The following is a 12,996-nucleotide window of genomic DNA, read 5'->3' on the forward strand; positions in this document are numbered from 1 at the left end:
TTTAATGAATGTTACTGCTTCTACACCTTGGACAGAGATAGCATCTCACACTGGATGGAGTTAGCTCACAATGATTGATTGTTTTAGATATGGTAAGTGTCACATATTTGAAAAGGTGGAGAATCTAAACCAGCCATGTGGGGGAAAGAGCATCTCCATCCTCAGAGGCTTTACTTCTGTGGGGGTGGGGGAATAGAAACATAGGAATTTTACTGCTAGGAGAGTTGCCCTTATCCCACAACAGCACTTATGTGCAATCTGGGGACAGCAAAGCAAAATGTTCTGTGGACAAATGTATTCAAAGTGCTTGTGGTATGAACAGTGAAATCCTTATATAAATAAACCCTTGGAGAGAGGACTGCTTCTTGTGTAACAGGAAAATTTCTTACCAGTTAGTACAAGTACGGTAAAGCATTATGTTCTGTATCAGTTTAGGTCAAGTCTGTACAAATGGTGAAATGTTGAGCAAATCTAGGGATGAAGGAATACATTGATCCAATATACGTATTTGAATATAATCACTATGGCATGAGGCAGTGCTTTCCTAAGACCACAGACTTGTTTCCAGGAATTGGTTATTGCCTTCCCTTGCTGACTGTTGACAACTCCCACTACTGTGTATGAGCCAGCTATGTGAAATCTTAGTAGAAAGAAACCAGAACTATTTTATTCTATCAGCTTAAATAAGAGCTAGCAGTATTGCAATAGATCAGAGGTTCTCAAACTGGTCCGCGGATGGTTCCATCTATGGTGCGTGCCTGGGTGGCTGCACACGAGACAATGAAGGGCTACCCACCTATTTAGTGGAGCTGCACAGGCATGGCTCCACTAATTAGGTGCCTGGACCCTGGAAAAGACGCATGTGTAAGATCAGGTGGTGGCCTTGGGGGAGAATTGGGAGTAGGTGGGAGGGGGCAGTGGAGTGAGAAGAGAAGGTGGGGGGAATTTGGGAGGTGCAGGGCTACGGCGGCCAGAGAAGGAGGCGACTTTCCCAGCTCCAGGGGTGCAGCTGCCGGGGAGAGACCCTCCTCCCTTCCCAGTCCCAGCTCGAGGGACTGCTGTGGCAAGGGAGAGACCCCCCTCCCTTCCCAGCCCGAGCTCTGGGGCTGCTGTGGCAGGGAAGAGAGGGCACAGCCATCACATTAGAAAGGTAAGACTACTGATATTTTAATATGAGTTGTGTGCTTTTATTTGTAGAACAAAAAAAGTTAAATCTTTTCATGTAGCACTTTTATCCAAAGTGCTTTATGCTAGTTAGCTAATGGTAAAAACAACATTTGGAAAGATCATTAAGTGGTCCACCGAGACCCTTAGTAATTTTCAAGTGGTCCGTGAAAAAGAAAGTTTGAGAACCTCTGCAATAGACAATTGAACTATGTCCCACATAAAGGCTGTTCTTTTAGTACAGATTGGTTGTGTATCTTTTATCCAAACAATAACACTTGCTGCCTTGTGATCACTGACTTTTATAGGGACAGTAAAGCTCAGTTTCCTTGTCAGTTGGATAAACATTGGACTCTGGTCATTCATCTGTTAATTCTGCTTCTGACCTTTAAAAAGGTGACTCTTAATGAGTGCTTAAGTCCACGGCTGTTGATCCTACTTTCCTGGTAGATGGTGAGAGGTTAGAAATTCCCAGTCTGGTGCCTGGCCTGGGCTGCCTGACCCATGCTGACCTTCTGGGCAGGACTTTTTTCCTGCGCATGCAGTCACTTGGGCCATGAGCTTCTCCGCGTCCATCCCATGCATTTGACTAAAAGACAGTCCTTTTAGGAAACTGATTCATTATTTATAGGGGCAATGCGATCCCCCTTCAGGTCAGAGTTTAATATCTTGTATCCTGCACATTCAGCACAGCGGTCAGTTTTTTTTATTCTATACAAAGGGTCAGTTGCATGTTTGTTGTTTTAAAATAGTTGTATATGAAACAGTATGTGGTTCTAACCTTTACTCCAGGCCCACCCTTCTCCTGTTCTATGGATAGTTCTCCTTGTGAAAGAAGCAACTCGACGCACTGTTTAAAACTTGTTTAGGGAGTATTTCCCAGTTGTTAATGTTTAGTGGAGTTTGCAGTGAGGCAGTAATGTTATATGAAGTGCGCTCCACTCAGCGAGTGATCACTCCAGCCTGTCCGTTCCACTTCAGTGCGAGTGGATGTGATGCAGGCTTGAACCCAGTCACCTCATGTTTGCCTTTTTCAGGTAGTTTCACGCGTTGGTAGTGCTAGTATAGACTGCTGGTGTGTCTGGCACTGTGCTTGTCTAGACTGGCGTACATCTAGGCAAGGTGACATTGTGATTGAAATGCCTGAGCCCTCTCTGTGCTACCACTGATAGTGATGTCATGGTGGGAGACTTCCAAAAAAGGGTTAGTATAGATGTGGTGAATTGAGTGCTAATCCCACAGCTGCTCTGTTAGTTGGTATCATTGTCAGGTGCCTTTTCTTAATAAAAGTGAAAAGTAAAGTTTAAAAACCTTCTGTAAAACAATTGCAGCATTTCTGGCATGTTATCTAGAGTAAATGTGACCTGCTATTCACTGAAGTCTCTGGTAGTCTTGCCGAGTTAATATTTTTTTGTTTAATCATCAGTGAAATCTGAGCTTTGCTTTTACTACTTGTCTGTAGTTGCTACTAGAAGACTCCACACATCTTTCAAAATGCTAGTCAGTGTTCGCTGCCTCCTTGCTCCCATGACCGGGAGGAGGGCTCACTGAGAGCAGGTCCTCTTCAGGCGACTGTTTTGATCTGTCAAGTTCAGTGGCTTGCTGGCGATTTGAGTTTAATGGGTTAGACTGTGAGTTTGATCTGTGAATGGTAAAGAAGGAGGTAGAAACTGAAAGCAAATTTCAATGTTGAACAGCCAGGAGATGCTGACTCGATTGTTTGCAAAGCCAGGTCTCTAGTAAGGAAGAAGAGTTACAGTGAGGCCTGACAGTTCTAGAAGGCAAAGGAAACACACACAAGGAGGGGGAAGCAGCTGAACAGTTGTGGCTGTATGCTGCTTTGCCAGCTAGCCCTACAAGCTTTTTCTAAGTAGGTATGCGATCTCAGAGGTGCTGGGCACTGTAACTGACGTCATGTGCTTTGGCTCTGTGATAAAAGTTACGCAGCAAAAACATTAAACTGACCCTTTTGGTCGCCCACTGGTATGTGATAAAATAAGTGAGTGACGTGTTCCAATGAGACTGAAATTAATCCATATGTCCTAACCTCCTCATTTGCAGGCTTGCATTTATAGGTGTATGCTTGCCACTGAAGTGAGCCTGTTCAGGGACCCATTTGAAAATTGGGCCTTTAAGAATAATTAGTGACATCTGATCATTTTAGATGTGACTGACACGACAGTTAACTTCTCATTATTTATTTTAGAGCACATGAAATGTGTTGGGAGCTTTACAGAAGAAATAAAAGCAAGTCCCTGCCCCAGTGGGTTTACAACCTTAATTTGAGATATGAGGCAACAAATGAGGCAAAAAGGTGGGAAGGAAAACTGCAAAGGGAAGTGACTTGCCTAAGGCCTGGTCTACACTACGTGTTTAAACTGGTTTTAGGAGCGTTAAACCGATTTAACACCACACCCGTCCACACTAAGAGGCCCTTTATATCGATATAAAGGGCTCTTTAAACCGGTTTCTGTACTCCTCCCCAACGAGAGGAGTAGCGCTAATATCGGTATTACCATATCGGATTAGGGTTAGTGTGGCTGCAAATCGACGGTATTGGCCTCCGGGCGGTATCCCACAGTGCACCACTGACCGCTCTGGACAGCAATCAGAACTCGGATGCACTGGCCAGGTAGACAGGAAAAGCCCTGCGAACTTTTGAATATCATTTCCTGCTTGCCCAGCGTGGAGCTCTGATCTGCACGGGTGGCGATGCAGTCCCAAATCCAAAAAGAGCTCCAGCATGGACCGTACGGATGTGATCACTGTATGGGCAGGCAAATCTGTTCTATCAGAGCTCCGTTACAGAAGACGAAATTCCAAAGCATTTAAAAAAAATCTCCAGACAGAGGCCATAGCAGGGACTCAGCACACTGCTGCGTGACAAGCGTAACGGAAAGCCAAAGAATCAAATGGACGCTCATGGAGGGAGGGAAGGAGGGGGGACTGAGGACTCAAGGTATCCCACAGTTCCTGCAGTCTCTGAAAAGCATTTGCATTCTTGGCTGAGCTCCCAATGCCTGTAGGGTCAAACACAGTGTCCGGGGTGGTTCAGGGCATAGCTCGTCAATTTACCCCCCACCCCACCCCACCTCACCCCCAGAAGGAAAAGGGAAAAAAATAGTCTCTTGACTCTTTTAAATGTCACCCTGTCTACTGAATGCTGCTGGTAGACGCGATGCTGCGGCACTCAATTGCAGTATCCTCTTTCCCCCTCACTGGTGGCAGATGGTGCAATATGACTGATATCTATCGTCATCATCAGCCTTGTGGCAGATGGTGCAGTGCAGAAGGACTGGTATCCGTTGTCCTCATCAGCCCGTGAGTGCTCCTGGCTGGCCTCAGGTGAGGTCGGCCGGGGGGGCCTGGGTAAAAAACTCCTGATCATTCCCAGTAGATGGTACAGAACGGCTGGTAACCATCTTCATCATAGCAATAGGGGGCTGAGCTCCATCAGCCCCCGCCCTTCATGTGTAAAGAAAAGATTCTGTACTGCCTGGACTATCATAGCAGCGGGATGCTGGGCTCCTCTCCCCCACACTGCTTAATGTCCTGTCTAGACTATCATAGCAGCTGGAGGCTGCCTTCCCCTCATTTTATCTCACTAACAAGTCACTGTTTCTTATTCCTGCATTCTTTATTACTTCATCACACAAATGGAGGGACACTGCAACGGTAGCCCAGGAAGGCTGGGGGAGGAGGGAATCAACAGGTGGGGTTGTTGCAGGGGCACCCCCTGTGAATGGCATGCAGCTCATCATTTCTGCAGGATCTGACACGGAGCGGCTGTGCTCTCTGGTTCTCTGATACACTGGTTCTCTAGTACACTTGCCCCATATTCTAGGCAGGACTGATTCTATTTTTAGATACCATAAAGGAGGAATTGACTCGGGGAGTCATTCCCATTTTTGTCTTTTGCGCCCCCAGCCGACCTCAGCCAGGGGCACCTATGACAGCAGCAGATGGTACAGCACAGAAGGACTGGTAACTGTCATCTCATTGCCAATTTACAATGGCATGGTAGATGGTACAGAACAGCTGATAACCATCTCTGCTATCATGCAAAAGCAATGAATGCTGCTGTGTAGCGCTGCTGAATCGCCTCTGTCAGCGGCATTTAGTACACATACGGTGACAGTGACAAAAGGCAAAACAGGCTCCATGGTTGCCATGCTAATGGCGTCTGCCAGGGCAATCCAGGGAAAAAGGGCGCGAAATGATTGTCTGCCGTTGCTTTCCCAGCGGAAGGAGTGACTGACGACATTTACCCAGAACCACCCGCGACAATGATTTTTGCCCCATCAGGCACTGGGATCTCAACCCAGAATTCCAATGGGCGGGGGAGACTGCGGGAACTATGGGATAGCTGCGGAATAGCTACCCACAGTGCAACACTCCAGAAATCGATGCTAGCCTTGGACCGTGGACGCACACCACCGAATTAATGTGCTTAGTGTGGCCACGTGCACTCGATTTTATACAATCTGTTTTACTAAACCGGTTTATGTAAAATCGGAATAATCCCGTAGTGTAGACGTACCCTCAGATTGCACAGCAGGTCAGTGGTGAGGAACTAAGGTCTCCTGAGTCCCAGTCCTGTTCCCTGTCTCTGCATTTTAACTACATTTTGAATTCTGTTCATGTGAAAATAGCGTCCCATCCTTGGTATTTTGCCCAGTAGCACTGAGACCCAGGTCTAGCTATATCGGTTGCTTCACTGAATGTTTGTTTATATTTTTAACAGCAGGGTTGTCTGCACAGTACCATCCCCAATTGCTGTGTGACCAAAGGAGTGGGTTATTTTACTGGAAGGCTTATGATTATGTCCCTGACAAATTGTTTTTTCTTCAGCAAAATTAGAGAAAACTAGAAATAGGATCATTAAAGGTTAAAACTAGAGGAATGGGGCTGATTGCTAGTGTTTTGCCAGACTGCTGGCATAGGGAGAGCTGGGCAGTGTTCATTGATCTATGAATTTGTATCAAACATGGGCTAGGAATCCACTGTGCTGCTTCTTAATATGCTGGTTTCTATTGAGTCTGTGACTTTCTTTAGGGAAAAGCAAATTTCCACACTTCTCTCTGAAGAAGGCAAGTGCTCTGGTGTAGAACAGAACGTAGCAGCAGCTTCTGGGGGTGGCAAGCTGCCAGAGAGGCTTCCGCTTTCCTCTTTCCTCTTTGGAATGCCATGCTTAGCTGTGTTTGGCAGCAAGACTCATGAAGCAATTTTGGATAAGGATAAAGAGCCTTAACGCTTCTCCTAGCAATTTCATATGCAGTAAAGCCTGATTTATCTTCATGATGACCGATTGATGGCTGTATTTCCTTCTTACATTCTGAAAGGCAGATTTTACAGCCTCATAGTAAATTTAATTACAAAGGAAAAGGGTTCAGTTAATCAAAGTTATAAGCGCCTTATTTTTAGTACCAGGGCAGCATGACAGTCAAACACGCTTGGGAGGCTAGTGGTGAGCTCAGTGCATTGTCAGCTCAGTGTCCATCTGAGACAGAGCAGGGAGCTTTTAAACAGCCATGGAGATATTATTTGCATGTGGCTTATTCCTCTCCATCTACACAATAACAATGGCTGGCCTGCTGTTTGTCTGGCCAGATGGCATTACTTTACGTGCTAAGGCTAGGAAGGTTAACTGTAGTACATACAGACATAACCAGCAGTGAGGGAGCCCTATAAAACCTGGAGCAAAGCTTCACCAGGCGCCATAAAACTGGCTATTTCTGTGTGGACTAAGTATACAAAAGCTTTCTTGAAATGTCTACCTTCTGAGGTAGGAGGAGGCTTTTTATATTCACTAGGATACAACAGTCATTGGGAGGTACTGTTTTGAAATACAAATGTGCCATTTCAAAGGACAGTCCTCTGACCCATCTTAAACTAGAGTAGAAATCATGGTGAAATGAATTTGGGCCACGGTCTTCCGACTGGCTGATCTTTATTGTTCATCCCCAGGTTGCAGAATGTTCACCCCGTGAAGCCAAAAAGCCCTGTGGAGAGACCTCTTTCTCCCAATAGCTTTAGTAGCCATGTGACTGCGCTAACCTGCCCTTGCCACTTTGTAGGGCTAGGATTAGGACTTTTGGTAGGGTCAGTGAGAGGATTATTTGGGCTATCCTCCTCTCCCTTCCCCAAATCCCACCCTCATATCTGATCCTTCTTAAATTGACGGGCGAGCTGATGGTGACCTAAGGTCTCCTGTATCCTCTGCTGCAGGAGAAGTGGCGCTTGTGCTTGAGCCCGTGCATAATTGCCACCATCTAACACTTGTTTGAGGAAGGACTCTCCAGATCAGCTGGAAATCTGGGGGATGCTAAGCCGCCATCTTTTTGGGGGTGGGTTGTGACCGAATGCACTCCTGTATTCACACCCTGCAAACCAGTGTCATTATCTTTGTACAGAATATGCCTTGGGAGGTGTCATTTGAAAACTAATAACTCACTGGTCAATAATATCATGGTGCAATGGGTGTAGCAACATTATGTGTGAAGTTATGAATTCCCCCCTAGGATGTTGTTAGCACATGTTCAAACCCACGTAGCCCTGACTAAGCAGAAGTAGTTAAACATGTGTATACCAGACAAAGAAATGTATTTATTTCAGTTAACATGTAAGCAGGAAAGAGGGTTCTTGGAACAACGAGAAGGGTAAACCGGTTAGTCAAAGACAAAGGACAAGCTGATGCCTCTAGCGAGCTGTCATCGAAGTGGATTGGCAATCACTGTTCTGGTGGCCCTTTTTGGCAAATGGGGGGGGGGGAAGCAGGAACAGATCGATCTGCATTTTAGAACAACATAGAGCCTCTTTCACCAGGACACTCCATGGCTCTGTCCTGTCAGCGGGAAGGACCTTTGTCTAGGGGTAACCCTCAGGACAACGCATTTCAAAGGTGATTGGACTATAAAAGGGAGGGGAAAACACCCCAGGGTATCTTTTTCTCTCCCTCCCTCTCTCTCTCATCTAAGAAGACCAAGGAACCAGCCTTTTGACTTTGGGTGTGATTCTGATCTGAAAATGTGGTCAGCAGTGTAGCTGGTAACGTGGTGAGGATTTTACTTTGAATCAAATCTAGTTTAAGTTTTAGCTACTAGAAGGCATTTTATTTTGTAACCATTTCTGACTTTAATGCCTTGAGTGAGTACAACTGCATCTCTTTGTAGTTAAATAAACTAATCTAGTGTTGTGTTTAAACTGTACTGTTTGGGTAACTCTAGATATTAGGTCTGTTGTCCCTGTAAGGGAACAGATCTCCAATAGTTTGGTACTTTAACTGAACTGCCCAGGAGAGGGCTGGACAGTGCAGAACACACAATTTGGGAAAAATGTGGGACTGGGAGTGTGTTGGGGTCACCCTGCACATAGTAACCCAGGCTGGTGGAAGCCAGAGTGTGGCTGGTGTGTAGCTGACAGGCTCCTGTTGTCAGAATTGCTGGACCAGGGCTGCAGCCATACACAGACACTTAGAGTGTGCCTTGCATGCTGTTGGAGAGTGACCCAGGTTGGGAGATACAACAGCAAAACTTTGTGAGGCACCCAAGGTTTCAGGGCAGGTGGGATGGAACCCCTTGCTGGTATGCATTGCACCCTGGAATGCGACAGGAGTCTTGGGCACAGATTTTCCCCACTGTTTCCTCTCTCTGTTCTCTTCTTATCTCTCTATTGGGAAGCATCAGCATCTCCTTTCCCCATTTTGTATTTGTGCTCCATTTTTGTTGTATTCTCCCCCTCCCCCAAACATTTTCTGTTCGCCCCCTCACAGAGATGCCCGTTCCTTCTCTGTCCCCAAGGAGGCACTGCAGTGGTGGGGCGGGAAGATGAACATGGAATCCCTCTTCCTGTTGCAGCCTCCCCTGGGATTCAGTCTCCTCTTTGGATACATCTGGGTTGGGGGGGAAAAGCTTGAGGTTTGCTCAGAGTTGGCTGATGTGTTAGGCTGAGATTGGTCAGAATTGGCTTTTCCCCTACTCTAGACAAACCTTTCCTTTGTTGCTGTATTACCTCTTCTATCTCTGCCTCTTCCCATCCACTCACCCCAGTTGATTCTGCTACTGTTAAGGGTGTGGAGAAGGGAGACTGTTTCGTCTGTTTCTGCATCCTTTGCACTGGTTCCCTGCCTGCAGCTAAATCAGCTCCTCCTCTGTATCTGGAGGCCATACTGGTCCCTTGATAGAGTCAGCTCAGTGCCTGGCAGGCCAGGAAGGAACATGTGTTGGTCCCGCACCAGTCATTGCAAGCCTAGGTAGCTTTTGGGTTGCAGTCACCACTGTTTCAGGGATACTGTGTCCTGTTTTGGGGACAAATGGAAGATCTAGACTGTCCAACCCCTTTTTAGTTTCATGGTGTTTGCTCTTGGAGAAACAAACTCTGCACTTTCCAGATTTCGATTTCACCTTTATAGAGAAGGATAGCTGGCTGGAGAGGGGGGTGGAGGTGGAAACGCTGGTCCTATTCAGATAACATCCCGTGCTCAGAGAGATCTGCCTGTAACATCATTTCCCGAATGCAGAATGAGGTTTGTGTGTGATAAAAATCTGTCTTAACGTCACTGGGTGTTCTCTATTGAAAGATAAAGAATAGATATCTTTCCTGTGCACATCTGTGCCATTATGTTTTCAGACCTCTAATGAGCTAGCCCCATCGGTTTACATACACGTTTCCACAGGTGTTTCCTACCAGAGATGTACTGGAAAATAGCAGACCCATATTTTTCCCATTTAAAATCTTGTGTGTTCCAGGGAACAGAAACAGCAAACGAAAGGCTAATAATTCCGTTCCATGTAGTTTTATTTACTGTTTGTGATTAGAGCAGTAAATTAGACTGGTTGTTTGGTCTTGTGTGTGGTGTTCTGCACTGATGTAGCTGCACCAATGTTGAGACACATTGCACTGGTGTGAACAGCAACTTGTGTCTGGATAAGGTTCCCACACTAGGGGTTTATGTCCATGTAGTTCCCTCAGTGTAGACAAGATCTGAGTGTGGAATTTGGAAACTTCCCCTTTTTCCTCCTAGTGACCCTGTTTCCCATTGCTACCCTCTAATTTTGTGAGACTGTAGTTGGTGGTAAGTGCTGGAGTTACTGTACAGTGAAATAGGCTGTTCACAGAACTGGTATAGCATGGGCAGCACAGCAGGCTTCCCCACACTGTCCTGCCAGACTTCCTGTGTCCTGATGTAGAGGTGCTTTCTTTAGGGCCTTGTCTACGCTGAGAATTTGATGCTATTTTCTCACTGCTGGCCTAAGTATCTGTGCAATTTTACTACTGTGAATCAGCACAGGCATTTTAGCTCTGTCATCTGGAGCTGCTTGAGCAAAGGAAGGCAGGTGGCTGGTGTACCCTAGTAGAGCTGCACAGGTGCTAGGCTAACGGTGGGGAAAACTGCAGGAAAGTCTCAGTGTGGGGTCCACTTGAGTGCAAGGGGGGCTTCCTTATTCTGCGTCTGTGGCCCATGCAATCTTTCTTACCTGTCTACTGAAACAATGTAGTACTAATTGTGGTGGGTTTTCTTGTGCCCGTTTTGAACTGCCCAGAGATCAGGGTAGTGTGAGCTCATCTAGTGACTGGGCAGCAGGCTGAGAATGGGCTGGGCTTGAACTGTTGACCTGGCAGTGAGAAGGACCCTATCCCATTACTAAGCCATGGAGTGTAAGTTTAAAGAACATCTTACTAAATTGCACTTGTAATTAAGAGTCTACTCTTGATCTTTTGTTTAGGTTCGATTGTGTTCCTTAGTACAGCCAGATTGTACTGTGTGTTCTTTGCTATATGTCTGTTGCTTCCTTGCTACCTTGCTCGTCCCTTGTTGATTACTTTGCTGCCACAGCATCTTATTAGAAGAGAGGCATGGGACATTTCACAGAGCAGCAAATGTAAAGGTTTCAGTAACAACAAACCCACTCCAGAGCAGTGATGGCAGAAGGGGCATGAACAGAATTGGGAACATGCTGCTACTGTCGGTGGAGTCTCCAGAGCAAAGTAACTCATGAGGAAACTGCCACTGATGTTCTGTGGTACTTCCTGATTCACCTCCAGTGACCTAGCAATCCCTCTCCACAGGCAACTCTCTTTATTCTCTGCCTGCTCACTTCACTTCTCAGTGTTCTGGAGTTGGCCAGGATAAGTATCATGGAGGCACCTGTGAGGCAGGGAAGGAAGATACCACCACCCAAGATGTGCTGTTTGCTGCTAGTTGCCTGGTTTTTCTCTCCATTATGAACAGAGATTTCCGTTTCTACGGGATTGGCTGACTTCCTCGTGGCGTGAAAGCTCATCAGCGACGGTTTTGGTTAAATGCCACTAGGCTTTTGATTGGAGTGATGTGCAGACAATAGTGGGGAAGGGAAAATGGGGCAACTTGGGCCTAGATTTCTGTAGACTATTTCTGTGTAGAAAGCTCACTTTTACCTTGTATACCTCAAAGAGGGGTTCTGCAGACTCTTTCCTCTGAGGCTTTGTCTAGACTAGGATTTTAAGGTGTGATGCTAGCATGTATTAGCATATAACCAATATGTTTTAAAATCTAGTATAAACAAGGCACACTGCCTTTGGCATGCTAACCTGGTGGAGCTAAAGCTAACAGGCTAACATCACACCTAATCAAGACAAGGCCGTGTAACTGCTTCTTGCTTGTACCTCTCCTCCTCCTAGCCCTCTGGCCACTGAGAAGGATGGTTGTGGGGTTGGTCTGTGATGTAGACTTTCTGCCTGTTGGGGATAATAGCCTAGGCAGTTTCTCAATGAGTGAAGTGCTGTCTGGCAGGAAGGGTGAATGCTCTGACAAGGCTGTAAAGTGCAAATATATTATTGTGGAGGCATTGGTAACAATTGCAGAGTAAGGTTGTATTGAGATTAGCACTTAAACCAGGACTGAAATCCCTCTTTCACATGTGAATGAATTGAATTTGGTCTACAAAGTTGGCCCAATATTTTAAGGGCCAATTGAATTTTCTGTGTAACCTTTTTAGCAAAATATGTACTAATGAATGCTGAGGAAAGGTAAAAATGCTCCTTTAAAAAAAAAAGTCCTGTTTTTCCCACATTTCTTTGGGTTTTTCTAGCTAATCCAACTTCAGCCACAGTTTCTTGGAGCATTAAACCTCATACATTTATTTTAATACGTAGGATAGAGCTCACTCTTGAAACTTTAAAATACATAGTTATTCCGCTAATTCTGGATAATCCAGTTTAGACTGCACAGATCCATCAGGTCGTCTCAACTCTTACTTCCATCCTTCTCCAGCTGTGTTGGGCATGTGCCCCAGGTGAGGTTTACAACTACAATGTTCTGCAAATACCTCAGGCCCAGTTCAGTGCTGCCTGCTTGTGAATGCTAGTACATCACTTGTTTCTGATACAGTATGCAAGGGGCTCTGTTAGTACCGTATGTTCTCTGTCAGGACACTGTCCTTTCCATGAGGCTTTCTGGCACTGTAGACCCACCAGTTCCCCTGCCATTCCTGGCAGAGTAACTAGGTTTAAAATGTCTGTAAGTTATGACCCTCTGTATGGCAACTCCTGGGTTTGTGGGGGCTCTGTGTGGTGGTGGTGGAGGAGGAGGAATAGAGGGTTTCAGGTACATACAAGACTTTGCAGATGGGAAGACAGTAGTCCCTGTGCAGGCATGAGCAGTAAATCCACTAATGTCCGTGGAAATTACACATCTGTATTGAGAGCAGATTATATGCCTTAGCTTCATCTTCCTCTCATTTGCTGCTTTGGGGCAAGTGGGCAGATTACTGAGGAACTAGAATAAATATTGATTGGCCCATTTCCCTCCCCAGCAGTGACCCCATTTCCTAGGGGATAAAACAATAGCCCAAC

General features: G+C 45.9%; 1 protein-coding gene across 3 annotated transcripts in view; it reads left to right on the plus strand.

Annotated features, from left to right (window-relative positions):
• The window catches only part of USP31 (ubiquitin specific peptidase 31), a 67,475-nt gene that overhangs the window by 13,232 nt on the left and 41,247 nt on the right, over positions 1 to 12,996 (plus strand). Inside the window, exon 1 of one of the 3 annotated variants that reach the window (XM_039491629.1) lies at positions 988 to 1,150. The exons of the other annotated variants lie outside the window; for them this stretch is intronic. The gene's annotated coding sequence lies outside the window, so the exon portion shown is untranslated. Of the gene's footprint in view, positions 1 to 987; positions 1,151 to 12,996 lie in introns of those variants that run through there. 3 annotated transcript variants of the gene reach the window in all.

This window comes from Mauremys reevesii, linkage group 10 (assembly GCF_016161935.1).
Source record: "Mauremys reevesii isolate NIE-2019 linkage group 10, ASM1616193v1, whole genome shotgun sequence".
Lineage (NCBI taxonomy): Eukaryota > Metazoa > Chordata > Testudines > Geoemydidae > Mauremys > Mauremys reevesii.